The sequence below is a fragment of the Oryctolagus cuniculus genome, chromosome 8 (assembly GCF_964237555.1).
Source record: "Oryctolagus cuniculus chromosome 8, mOryCun1.1, whole genome shotgun sequence".
NCBI classification, from domain to species: domain Eukaryota; kingdom Metazoa; phylum Chordata; class Mammalia; order Lagomorpha; family Leporidae; genus Oryctolagus; species Oryctolagus cuniculus.
In genome coordinates, this window is record NC_091439.1 from 78,233,290 (window position 1) to 78,246,278 (window position 12,989).

A 12,989-nucleotide genomic window follows, 5' to 3' on the forward strand; every position below is an offset into this window, starting at 1 on the left:
GTCTCCTTGGTATGGAAAAGCACTGGAACAGAACAGAAACAAGCAGAAGGACTCACTCACTTCCCAAGAACCCAGATTAAGCCTGGTATCATAACCTCCCAGAGATTGCATGAAGAGAGGAAAGGAAGAACACATTGGAGTGAAAAAATGGCATTTTCCAACACAAATTCGTCTAGGTCTAGTTGCCCATATTTTCCTCTAAAGCTTTTCAATTCATAGCATCTTCAAATCTTGTGGTTGTATCTGTAAAATTACTTTGTTGAGTGCTGATCACATTTGAATACCTTGCAGCTTCTGGTTCTCTCCAAAGATGAGGACAGCTATTCTCCATTTAATAAAATAAAAGGGTCTTCCAGATAAGGCAATTCTAGAAAGACTTAGAAGAACACAGCCCTGAGAGTAGGAGGCAGCTTTATTGGCAGCAGATGTGAAAATATTCAAACCTATGAATCCCTACCTTTGAATTAAGTGTTGTACCAGTCAAGGACCCAGCAAGGAAGTGATGGATCTAGGCAGGAAAGTGGAATTTGGGAATTTGAGGAGAGTGTAACTAAGGGATTCTTCACCATGATAAGGGCAGGGTTTGGAGAAGTCAAAAGGGGTTGCAGGAAGAGGCAAGGAAGAATGAAGCTACTAAGCGCAAGGGGTGGGACTGTTTTCTGAACCCAGAGAGGAAGTGCTATGAGAGGGGGTCACTCAGAAGGGCTGTGACCCTCAGGAGAGGAACACAGTCACAGAGGGGGACCTGAATCAGATATCCTGACACTACTCTCCTTCCCTCAACCCCTCCTCGCCAGGGCTGCCTATTGGCTGAACCCAAGAAACCTCTGGGCAAGAGAACCTGTTGGGACCATTCACACAGGTCCTGGGCAGCTCAGGGTAGAGAGGGGGAGAGTGCACATGGAGGAGCAAATGGAAGATAGCTAAACATGCAGAGGGGAATCGCTTCCCAGGGTGGCAGAGAAAAAATAGACAGCTGTGGACCAGTCAGGGACCAGCCGTGCACCAGCTGTGGGCCAGCTGCCTGCTTTCCTTGCTTCCCAGAGCTTTCTCTCTAAGGACATAAACAAGCTCTGGTTTTCCACCCTATTTTCAAAGAACTTCTCAAATTCCAGCCATAAAGTCCACTTATTTAGGAGAAGGCAGGTAACAAGCAATGTTACACCACTGGGACAAGCAATTGTTTCTCTGCTAAATGTGTTGGCTCTCAGCAAGGTACATGAGAAGTTTCAACCATGCCCTGAATCCTAAGGGGACTTCTGCTTGGAGGGACTTACTTTCCCAGTTGTTCACACAAGAACTGAATACTCATCAAAGCATACCACTGTTCCCAGAGGGTCCCAACACCATGAGAATGAGGCTACTTGGAACTGTTCTTGGGTATTAGTTGCTGTTTTTCTTAGTCCTGGAGGAGAACTACCTCCAATGAATAATTCTTGATCCATTCACAGAGCTGAAAGCACTTGAGATTCCTCCCCCAACTAACAGAATTTAACATCTGACTTACCCTATTAGCAAAAGAGAGACCATTTCCACAGAATCCAAAGGGTTGTCTATTACATCAGTAGAGTTTCACTAATAAGAGATATTCAAATAAGAGCAGTCAGAGGAGAAAGCCAAGAACCATAGGCACTCGGGAGAAAGAAATTCCAACAAGGTAAAGAATAAAATAAATTAATGAGTAGAAAGAAGAACTAAGGGCAGAAAAGGAATAGGGCTAATCTACCTGGTCATTTCAGGAGCTAGACTTCAAAAGCAGAACAACCAAGCAGTCAACAACAGGAAGCACTCAAGTCACTATTAAGTCCTGCAATGTCACCAATGCCACTGGCCGTTGGGAGAGCCATCCTTAGGAATGGATTCAGGATTTGTGAAGCCAGAAGTTTAAAAAAATGTATGAGACCCTCTTTTTTAAAAAACTGAAAGATCAAAATCATGTACAAGATTTTTGTAGGGAGCCTGTGCAAGGGCACCCAAAAATTAAGTTTCTTAATTTTGAGGTGCATCCATTCTAGCCATACTTAGATAACCATACCACAAAGAATATGAAAAATATAGTGTGAGGGGGTAAAAAAATGTAAATTTAAGAGACCCCTGCAATCACAGACAACAAGGAAATAGAAGGACAGATATCATAATAGGATTTGAGCAAAGCAAAATTAACATGGCCAAGATAATTTCTCCCACTACACCATGAAGCAAAGTGGTGGAGACTTCCTGAAGGCAAACACTGACCCCTGCCCCAAAAAAAAGGAAAAAAACCGAAACCTGCCCCTGTATATGCATGGCTTGTGGAAATCTGTAATGAGACATGGTGAGATTAGCGAGCATTAGTGAGCAGTTTAATGAGAGGAAGAACTCTGAAAGAAATGATGAAGAGGTATGGAAAGGTGGACATTACACAATCTTGCCTAGGATAATCCTGCGGTCATAAGCCTCTAAATAGGATTTCAGTAATCTCTCACTTATACATTACAGAAGAAGGGAGATCTACTCATTTTCCCTGAGCCAGAAACAGAGAGTTATGAGAGTGTCCCAGAAAAGTCATCCCTTTTAGGCTTCCATGACTGAAACAGGCACAGTGCAAAACTGTGTGCAATGGCAATGCACTATGTTCATGAAGTTCCCCTTGGATGGATACTTCTAGGAAATAGAGGTGAAGTCATAGGTGGGAAAGCTTGCATGGCACCTAGGTCAAGTGCTTATTACCACAGTACCTGGCAAGTGATAACATCTCAAAGATTATATCAGTACTATTTATATTAATAAAAATATTTATAAATATATAAATATTTATATACTCATAATACTCGTTATATTTATATATTTAGTTATATAAATTATATATTATTTGTATGTAAAATATGATATAAATATTTAATGAGTATATTTATATAAATATTATATCAGCTACTATTAAATAGTCAATGACAAAAATTTACTTTTTCAGTAAAATAATATCTGGATGAGCATATAGGATTCTACTATTAATAACTATACTTAAGGCTATTCCATGTAAAATATTTAATATCTATTTCAATTATTGTTTACAAATGTAGTGACTTAAAATGGCAACCATTTCACAATGTCTCATGATTTTGTGGGTCAGGAACTTAAGCAGGTCAATTGAAAGTACTCAGCTGGTAAATGAGCTGGTCTGGAGTGTACAGATGGCTCCACTCACAAGTCCTATGCCTTTGCAAGGCCAGGTGGCAAGCTGGGGTTGGCAGGGACTATGGCACAGTGACTTCTGTGGCATGTTAGTCTCTTACACAGTGGCTCAGGGCTTCCAGAGTAAGTTCCAAGAGATGTAGGTACAAACTCCAACGTTTAGCCTCAGAAGTCTGCCTCAATCAATTGTTCATGTATGTCACTAGGGCCAGTGCAGATTCAAGGGGAGGAAAATTAGGCTCCACCTCCCAGTAGAAGAAATTAACAAAGAATTTGCAGACATCTTTACCACAAAATTTATACATGTTAAATGACAAATGTAAGAACTTGCCTCAGTTTCACTTTACCCCAGTTAGAATGACTAGCATTCAAAAATCAAAAAACAATAAATGCAGGTGAGGATGTGGGAAAAAGGTCCCTCTTGGTAATGTAAACTAGTACAACCATTATGGACAATAGTGTGGCGATTCCTCAGAAACCCGAAATAAATCTACCATATGACCAAGCCATCCTACTCTTGTGAATTTATGGAAAGGAAATAAAGTCAGTATATGAATTTCAGCTCAATTCACAACAGTGAATTAACAGTTAATATATGGAATCAACCCAGATGTACATCAACTTATGACAGGATAAAAAAAAAATGTGGTATACGTACACTATGGAATACTACTCAGCCATAAAAAAGAATGAAATCTTGTTTTTTGCAACAAAATGGATGCAATTAGAAACCATTATGCTTAGCGAAATAAGCCAGTCTCAAATAGACAAATATCATATATTTTCTCTGATATATGGCAGTTAATAAGAATACAAAAAATTTATAGGAATGAGATGGGCATTTTGTGATATGATTGTCATTTTTGGCCCTTGTTTATACTCCTGTGGAACTGTGGTCTTCTTACTTTTCACTTGTTGAATATTATGGTTAGTAGTGAATTAAGTCTGTGCCTATAGAGTGGATTAGAATTATGTCTTGGCAAAAACTGATAGAGAGAGGGGAGGGGGAAAGGGAAGTGGGGGAGAAGTGTGGTTGTGAAATTAAACATACCTATGTATTGCCTAAAATCTGTCCTCTTTATATTAACAAAAGAGAAAAAGATAAAATGGGGGGAAAATTAAACTAATTTGAATTAAGTTTGGAAAAAAAAAGGAAAGAAAAAGAAAGCCATCAGGGGAATGTTGAATATGCTCCCTACCACAAAACAATAAAACACTCTACTTTCTCATTGGAAAAAAAAAAAAAAAAAAAAAACTTGCCTCAAGACATCTACAGATGAAAGTTGGAATAGAGTTGACATTTGTGGGTGTTTGGTTCCTCAGGGGAGGCTCCTTTCTGCCATGCCCAGTGTTTCATTTGGGTGTCTGTCTCAGTGGTACATGGGCCAGCCAAGAGAAGAACTCTAGGCATTTTACATCCCAAATGCTGGCTCCCCCATCGTGCCCCATCAGAAAAGCCACACTTAGAAAAAGCAGTCTAACTGTCACCTTTTTAAATTCTAAGTGAGGTTCTCATAATATTTTAGCAATGAGATACCCTGTCCCCAACAAAAGGCAAAGGCCCTGCTTAAAGTTCCCAGCCACTATCATTTTTAACCTTCCTGGATTCAGGACAAGAAACAGTGATATGAAAGAAAGAAAGAACTTAAGGACTCTAAGTAACAGTATAAATTAAAGTCTCTTTGAATTATTAATTATTAGGGTTATTAAGCCATCTATCCTATGAGTACTTCAAAGAAATGATATCTTTCATTTCATTTGTAAAGTATTTTCCATTTTATTTATTTATTTAATATGTTTGAAAGGCAGAGAGATACAGAGAGGTCTCCCATCCACTGACTCCTCAAATGCCTGCAACACCCAGGGCTGAATCAGGCTGAAGTCAACAACCAGGAACTCAATCCTGGTCTCACACATGGGTGGTAGGAACCCAACTACTTGCTATCTCCCAGAATGCATATTAACAGAAGCTAGAATTGGAAGCAGAGCCAAGACTCAAACACAGGCACTCCAATACGGATGTTGGTGTCCCAGGCAGCATCTTAACCACCGCACTAAATTTTTACCCCTCTTTCATTTTACTTTTACAGTGGGTGAAATTACCAAATGACTACATTATCACAATTGAGTCTCAAAACAACCCTAGATACAGTTTAAAAACTTGCCATGGGACCCCAAATCCCCTTAAGCTGGGTGGTAAAAATAGCATTTTAAGTGTTAAAGTAATCATATTGATAGGATTAAATGTTAAAATGATCATATAGATAGGATTAAGTGTTAAAGTGATCATTTAAATAGGATTGTTTGGTAGTAATAATAGATAGAAATAAAAAGGAAAGAATGCTCCAACATGGGAAGCAGTCCACACAGCAGACTTATAGAATGAGAATCACTTTAAGTAGCACTCTGACCTCAGAATCAGCCCTTAAGGCATTCTGGTCTGGCTGAAAAACCCACAAGAGCATTTCAGGCATGGAAAGCAAAGACACTATGGCAAAAAAAATGTCCTACATGAAGGACCTCAGTGGGTGAGACTCCAGTAGAAAGAAGTGGTCATCAAAGACGAATGTACTTTTCTCTGAACAGAGGACAGAACTTCCACTTTGCTCATGGCCTTGTCTAAACACTGACAGAGTTTGGATTCAAAAGGCTTCCATAACCTAGGCAGATCATGTCAACAGCCTCAGGTGATCACTGACACCATACATAAGAGTGTTGTTAAATTAACAACAGGAGTCACTGTACACTAACTTTCCATGCAGGACTCCTGTCCTCAAAGAGTGGTACTATGAAAGTTAACAGTAAAACTTGTTCTCAAAGATTTATTTCATTTTAGTGTATTAAGTGGAGGATATTCTTATTTCTTATACATTTTAGTTATGCTTATGTGTCCAACTCCACTGCTTGTTTTCTTAGGTGCCTCTTTAATGATAAAACTTGCTCTCAGATTTACTTTCTTTTAATGTATTAAGTGAAGGATATTCTTATGTCTCATAAGTTATAGTTATGTCTAAGTGTTCTCAAAAGATGTATCATTCTTGGATGCTTCTAAGTTTTAAGTTTCTCAAAGAAAAAAAGTGAAATTAACTTCAAGATGCAATGACTTTGAACAGCCCTTGTCTTGACTGTTAAGGAACAGGTTTTTGGGGTTTTTTTTTTTTTCATACAAATTGTTGAACTCTTTACTAAGTATAGAGGTAATATTCTGTGTATAAAGTTAATTGAAAACAGATCTTAGTAAAAAAATAGACCTGGAATAGGAGAGGTAGGGGGAGGTGGGGTGGGAGAGTGGGTGGGAGGGTGGATATGGTGGGAAGAATCACTATATTCCTAAAGTTGTATGTATGAAATGCATGAAGATTTTATTCCTTAAGTAAAAGATTTCTTTGGGGGTAAAAAACAACAACAACAACCCTAGAAGACAAATGTGTAAGGCACAACTATTTTCCTACTCTGTAAAGAAATCAGTGACTTGACCAAAGTCTCTTGCTTAATAAATAGAAGTTCAGGTTTGTAACAGATCTACCAACTGCCTACCAAGTATTTTTCAACTATGCTGCTGCCTTTGAGTAAGCGCATACACTAGGAAAATAATATTTATCTAATTTCACATCCATGGTGGCTTATGTAAGTTTTCAAGAATAACTATTCTGTGTATTCAAAAATTTTCTCATTTCTGCATTTTTCATCTAGAGTTTTGTCTGCAAAAATCACAGTCTGCATTTTGCAGAGTGCACACCAGATTTGATTGTCTCAAAATAAATGGCTTTCTACTTATCCAAGAATAAATGGCATTCATCGTACTGAGCAAGGACATCATGGTTTTCATTTGCAAAGTACTTTGCAAGCATCAGCTAATTAAGTTCCCTGAGTCTTCAGTTTGACAGTTGTTTTCAAAATATCTCTCATTTCCCAGGAAAGTGCTCCACTGTGTCTTACTTACACAAATCAGCACATTTGTTCAGCTTAAAATAAAAAAGCTAAAGGCCATGAAATTATTTTGATCAATGTGTGGCAAATACAATTAGCTCAGAGAGACAAAAGTGCCCAGCGACTGGTATGAGGCACAAAATGGAACACGAGAGATGAATACAAGATACTGGTTGTCCCTCAAGGTCCTGCCTGTAGAAATATAGCGCAAGTACTGAACCTTGACGTGGGGCCCCGCTTGGATCATTCCAACAGACGTGGCATTCTGTCTTTAAATTTTATTTCCAATCTCAGAATGGAAATAAACACAAGACCAAAAGGAAAAAAATAATTTTCACCCAGGGACACAGTAAACAATCAGGGCCCTTGCAGCGAATGTGGATCTCAAACAGCCCACACAGCTGGCCACCCAATGCTCCAAGGCAAACCCCACACTTAGTTCTGAGCTTAAAAGGCTTCTCTTCAGTTTTGTCTACATTCTCAATCCTCTAGTAGCTCCTTTTGGCTAAGGCCAACATGAAATACTGAGAATAGTTCGAACATTAGGGGCTGGCACTGTGGCATAGTGGCTAAAGCTGCCGCCTTCAGTGCTGGCATCCCAGCATGGACACCAGTTTGAATCCCGGCTGCTCCACTTCTGATCCAGCTCTCTGCTATGGTCTGCAAAAGCAGTGAATGATGGCCCAAGCCCTTGGGCCACTGCACCCACATGGAAGACCCAAAAGAAGCTCCTGGCTCCTGGATTCAGATCATAGTAGCTCTGGCCATTGCAGCCATTTGGGGCATGAACCAGCAGATGGAAGACTTCTCTCTCTGCCTCTCTCTCTGCTTCTCCTTCTCTCTCTGTGTAACTCTGATTTTCAAATAAATAAATCTTTAAAAAAATAAAAAGGAAAGAATACTAATTCAGGAATATTCTTCTCTCCTAATTATGGCTTCAATACACATAAAAAACTAGGATTCAGGGGTGGAAGTTTGGCACAGGGGTTACACACTCCTGTCCCATATCAGGGTGTTTCAGTTCAAATCTCAGCTCCAGCTGCTAATTCCACCTTCCTAGAGAGACTGGAAGGCAGCAGGTGATAGCTCAAGTAATTGGGTGTCTACCATCCACTTGGGAGACCCAGATTGAATTCCTGGGTCCAGCTTTGGCCTGGTCCAGACCTACGTGTTGTGGGCATTTGGGGAATAAACTGGTGGATCAAAGATTTCTCTCTCTCTCTCTCTCTTTCCCCACCACCCCCCATAAAAATAAGTAAGGAAAATAAATAAATAAAGGGTTTCTAAAAAGTCATTAAAACACCCTAGGATTTAAATGTATAGACATGTGAGTTTGTTTTTAATAAGGGAATTAATTGTGGATTCCTAGAACTAGGGCTCCTGGATAGCTTGAAATCACTGAGAGGAGGAGGGCATGGAAGGTAGGAGGAGAAGAGTCAAGTTCTTCTCACGAATGTCACATCTAACACGAGGCAGGAAGGACTATCATGCTAGTGTTGATGAGGGGCCGCAGGCAGAGCTGCGGGGAAAATGACCACATATGCTTAGTGCTTCAGAGTTTGCAGGGAGCTGCCCCACCTCAATGGCGCCCTTTGACACAGGGAAGGAACTGTTGGTCCCTTTCCACAGATGAAGTTTTCAGAGACTGAGTGACCTGCTCAGGGCAGCATTTAGTACATGGCTGGGGCCGAGGCCTAAAGCCAGATCTTCAGATCTCTAGCCTCTAGCCTGTCCATTAGACTGTTGTGAGAACACTGGATTCTTTTTTTTTTTTTTTTTTTAGATTTATTTATTTATTTGAAAGGCAGAGTTACACAGAGAGAGGTTGGTTCACTCCCCAATTGGCTGTAACGGCCAGAGCTGCACTGATTCGAAGGCAGGAGCTTCTTCTGGGTTTCCCACGTGGGTGCAGGGGCCCAAGGACTTGGGCCATCATTCACTACTTTCCCAGACCATAGCAGAGAGCTGGATAGGAAGTGGGACAGCTGGGACTCGAACTGGTGCCCATATGGGATGCTGGCACTACAGGCAGTGGCTTTACCCGCTACGCCACAGCACCAGCCCCAGAGAACACTGAATTCTCAATCCAAAGCTCAGCCTTGGAATTCTTGCTCACCTCTCACCTCTCATGTATTTGGACAGATAATTAGATTCTTGAGTCAGTAAACAAGAAAACACTTTATAAACTGTGAAATGCTATACAAAGGTAAGAGGCATAACTAACTCCATCTTAATGAACTGATATTTCTGTGGTCCCTCTCTCAATACATCCTTACAGGTAAGCTTTCCTCCCTTTTGTTTTAAGGAATAAAGATTCCCTCCTTCTCATCAATGTGCAACCTTCTTCCTATGCTTTACTATTAGATCAACAAATATTTAGGGCTTACTAAGATTGTGTCAGTTCTGTTAATCATCACATCACTTTGCACATTAAGAACTGAGGCTCCCAAAAGCTAAACAACTTGTCCAAGATTGTATAAATTAAGTATTAGTGCCCCAGAGGTCCTGTTTCAGAGTCTAGCCCGTTAATCACTATTAAAGTGAAATTAATCACTATTAAAGTAAAATTGTCTTCCCCGTGGCTCAGCAAACTTAACCTATTTTCCTGTTTCAGTTATCTATTGTGCTATAACAGTGCACCCCAGAATTGCTCAGCTTAACATCACATCCCCATATCTAATCATGATTCTTCAATCTGGACTGGGCTCAACTGGTTGGTTCTTCTGCTGATTTTGTGTAAAGTCACTCAAGCCGCTCCAGAAATCTAGGAGCACAACTGGTGATGAACCATCCAAGATGATTCCCTCACCCTCTAAGATGCTTTCCATATGGCCTCTTATTCCTCAGCAGTGTACTCCCAGCTTCAAAGAGTGTGGCAGATGACTTCCAATGTGAAAGGACTTCCAAGCCTTGGCTGGCATCAAGCTTGCTAATATCACCCTGCCCAAAGTAAAGCACAGGGTCAAGGACAAAGTCACAGAGACAAGAAGCTCAGGAGCTGAGGTTCACTGCAAGTCTATTGATGTTTCCACATCTACTTTCCTTCCCTTTTCTTCAGTTTCTCATTCTTCACTTATGCTTACTCCTTAGCACAGAAAAAACACCAAATAGAGGGCCAGTGTTGTAGTGCAGTGGGTTAGGCCATGGCTTGCAAAGCAGCATTCCATTTTGAAGCACTGGTTCAAGTCTTGGCTGTTCTGCTTTCAATCCAGCTTCCACCTAATGACCTGGGAATGTAGATGATAGTCCAAGTGCTCGGGACCCTGCAACCCATATGGGAGATCTAGATCGAGTTCCTAGCCTGGCCCCAGTCCAGCTGTGTGGGAAATTGGGCAGTGAACCAGTGGATATAGTGTGTGTGTGTGTGTGTGTGTGTGTGAGAGAGAGAGAGGGAGAGGGAGAGGGAGAGGGAGAGGGAGAGGGAGAGGGAGAGGGAGAGGGAGAGGGAGAGGGAGCCTGACTTTTGAATGAAGCAATGTTGTTTTAAAAAAGAAAACACTCGGATGATCATGGTTAAATACAAATGAAAGTTTCCCAGCTGAATATTTTCCTTTAGTTACCATCTTAGTCTTTAAAGAGTGCTCTGTACTCACTGTCCTCACCTGGTCACTGCTTAATCACCCTCCAGCCACTGCAGAATGGCCTCCGCTAACACTGTTGCAGCAAAACTGCTCTCCCCGTGCTCTCTAATAACCTCTGTATTTCAAAAGGCAACGGATAGTTTCCTGGTCTTGTTTGCTTTGCCCTTCTGGGATATTTAACACTTCATTGGGTTCCCATAACTTTTCAGCCAGAATTTAAAATCCCTAGTTTGATGCACTGAGGTTTTCATCATCTGGACAGCTGCCTTGTTTTTGAGCCTCATCTCCTCTACTTCTCCATCAGCACCCTCACAATTCAAGCATACATTGTAAAATGCCTCTGGGCCTTCACCCAGGCCACTTCCACCTCTGAATTACAGGCTGACTACAACTTATTAGTCTTCAAATCTCAGATCTAGAATTGCCTTCTCTAGAGATTTTCTACGTCCAAGACCAGTGTTACCATAAAAGTTAAGAACATAGGCCTTGCAGGCGCCGTGGCTCACTTGGCTAATCCTCTGCCTGCACCCCAGGGTTCTAGTCCTGGTTGGGGCGCCGGATTCTGTCCTGGTTGCCCCTCTTCCAGCCCAGCTCTCTGCTGTGGCCCAGGAAGGCAGTGGAGGATGGCCCAAGTACTTGGGCCCTGCACCCGCATGGGAGACCAGGAGAAGCACCTGGCTCCTGACTTTGGATCAGCGCAGCGCACCTTCACAGCGCGCCAGCCATGGCGGCCATTTTGGGGGGTGAACCAATGGAAAAAGGAAGACCTGTCTCTCTCTCTCTCTCACTGTCTAACTCTGCCTGTCAAAAAAAATTTTAAAATAAAAAAAAAGACATAAGCCTGAAACCAGATATCAAATATCTGCTCTGCCACTTCTTAGTTCTGTGACCTTGAACAAGTTATTTGACTGCAGTGCCTGAGACTCCTGACTACTGAAACGATGACAGTGAAGGGCTTGCTTCCTAGGAGGGCTGGGGAGATTACAGATTCTGTGCGAAACACTAAGAGCAGTTGCTTAGAACTCAAGTTTTGTAGGACTCAGTAAATGCTAGTATTATCTCATTTTAAATGCTTCTTATCTCTCTTTCCATTGTATTATGTATACAGTCACCATATTATAGTAAAACCATTGATTCATGTGACTTCATCCTTTTTAACTCTCAAGACAGAACCTGTGTATCCCTGTGCTTAGGTGGGGCATATAAGCATTCAGTAAAAGAATAAAAGGGTGAATGAATGATGCATGCACTGGTCAACTAGACACAAGTTTCTTCTCAATTCCTTAAGCTACATTTAGATTTAAGAAAGTGAAAGAACTGGTGAAGTCCCATGTTCACATTACAAAGGAAATATTGTCTCAGATCTAATTTGCAGTTCTTATCACTACAAAAACTCAAAATGAAATGTCTTATGACCCACAACATTTCTGATGATTTTTACTACATCTTATGATGATTCTTGCTCTCTGTTTGTAAGAATAGGTGATAATATTCTCTTGGTCTAGCTCCACCATTATTTGTGATGAATGAGGGAAAGTTCCTAGGGTTAAAGGAGGCTTTGGTAACTGTGAGGCTAAAATGGATTTTAAATGTGCCACTGGAAAATGATTCTGACTTCATCTCAAAACTTAAATTACACTATTTCCTGACATTTTAAGTTGTTTATTCAAGAATCACATCTAAGGGGCTGGAAGTAAGGCATACCAGATTAAGACGCCACCAGCAATGCCAGCGTCCCATATTAGAGCATGGGTTTAAGTCCAAGCTCTTCCACTTCAGATCCAGTTCCCCACTAATTCAGCTGGGAGAGTGGTAGAGGATGGCCCAACTGCCTGGGCCCCTACCAACCACATGGGAGACCCAGATGATATTCTGACCAGACCTGGCTGTTGCAGCCATCTGGGGAATGAAGATGAAAAATCTCTGTGTGTGTGTGTGTGTGTGTGTGTGTGTGTGTGTGTTCTTCTCTGTCACTGCCTTTCAGATAAGTAAATCTTTATTTAAAAAAATCACAACTGAACTTCTCTGGAAGTTCAGATACTTGGAAGACTCCTCATATTATTTTGTATTTCTATAGTTTCCAAAAATAGTAGCAATGTACTGATCTAAAATATGTCACTATAGTTCCACAAATTTAATAATTATTTATGTAATAAATAAACAATGTTAAACTTTTGGAATATGTAGGAAGGAAACTATTTTTTCAATGATTCGTTACAATTATTCACTAAGAAAATAAAATATTTTAAATTATCGTTCATACTAGAGAGGTAGGAAATAGATACTACATATTTACTCCAAGCATTA

The 12,989-nt window shown here is 40.7% G+C and overlaps 1 protein-coding gene across 1 annotated transcript in view; it reads left to right on the forward strand.

The window, feature by feature from the left end:
- SPARCL1 (SPARC like 1) overlaps positions 1-12,989 on the forward strand; it is a 44,374-nt gene that overhangs the window by 11,189 nt on the left and 20,196 nt on the right. The gene's annotated exons all lie outside the window — the stretch shown is intronic.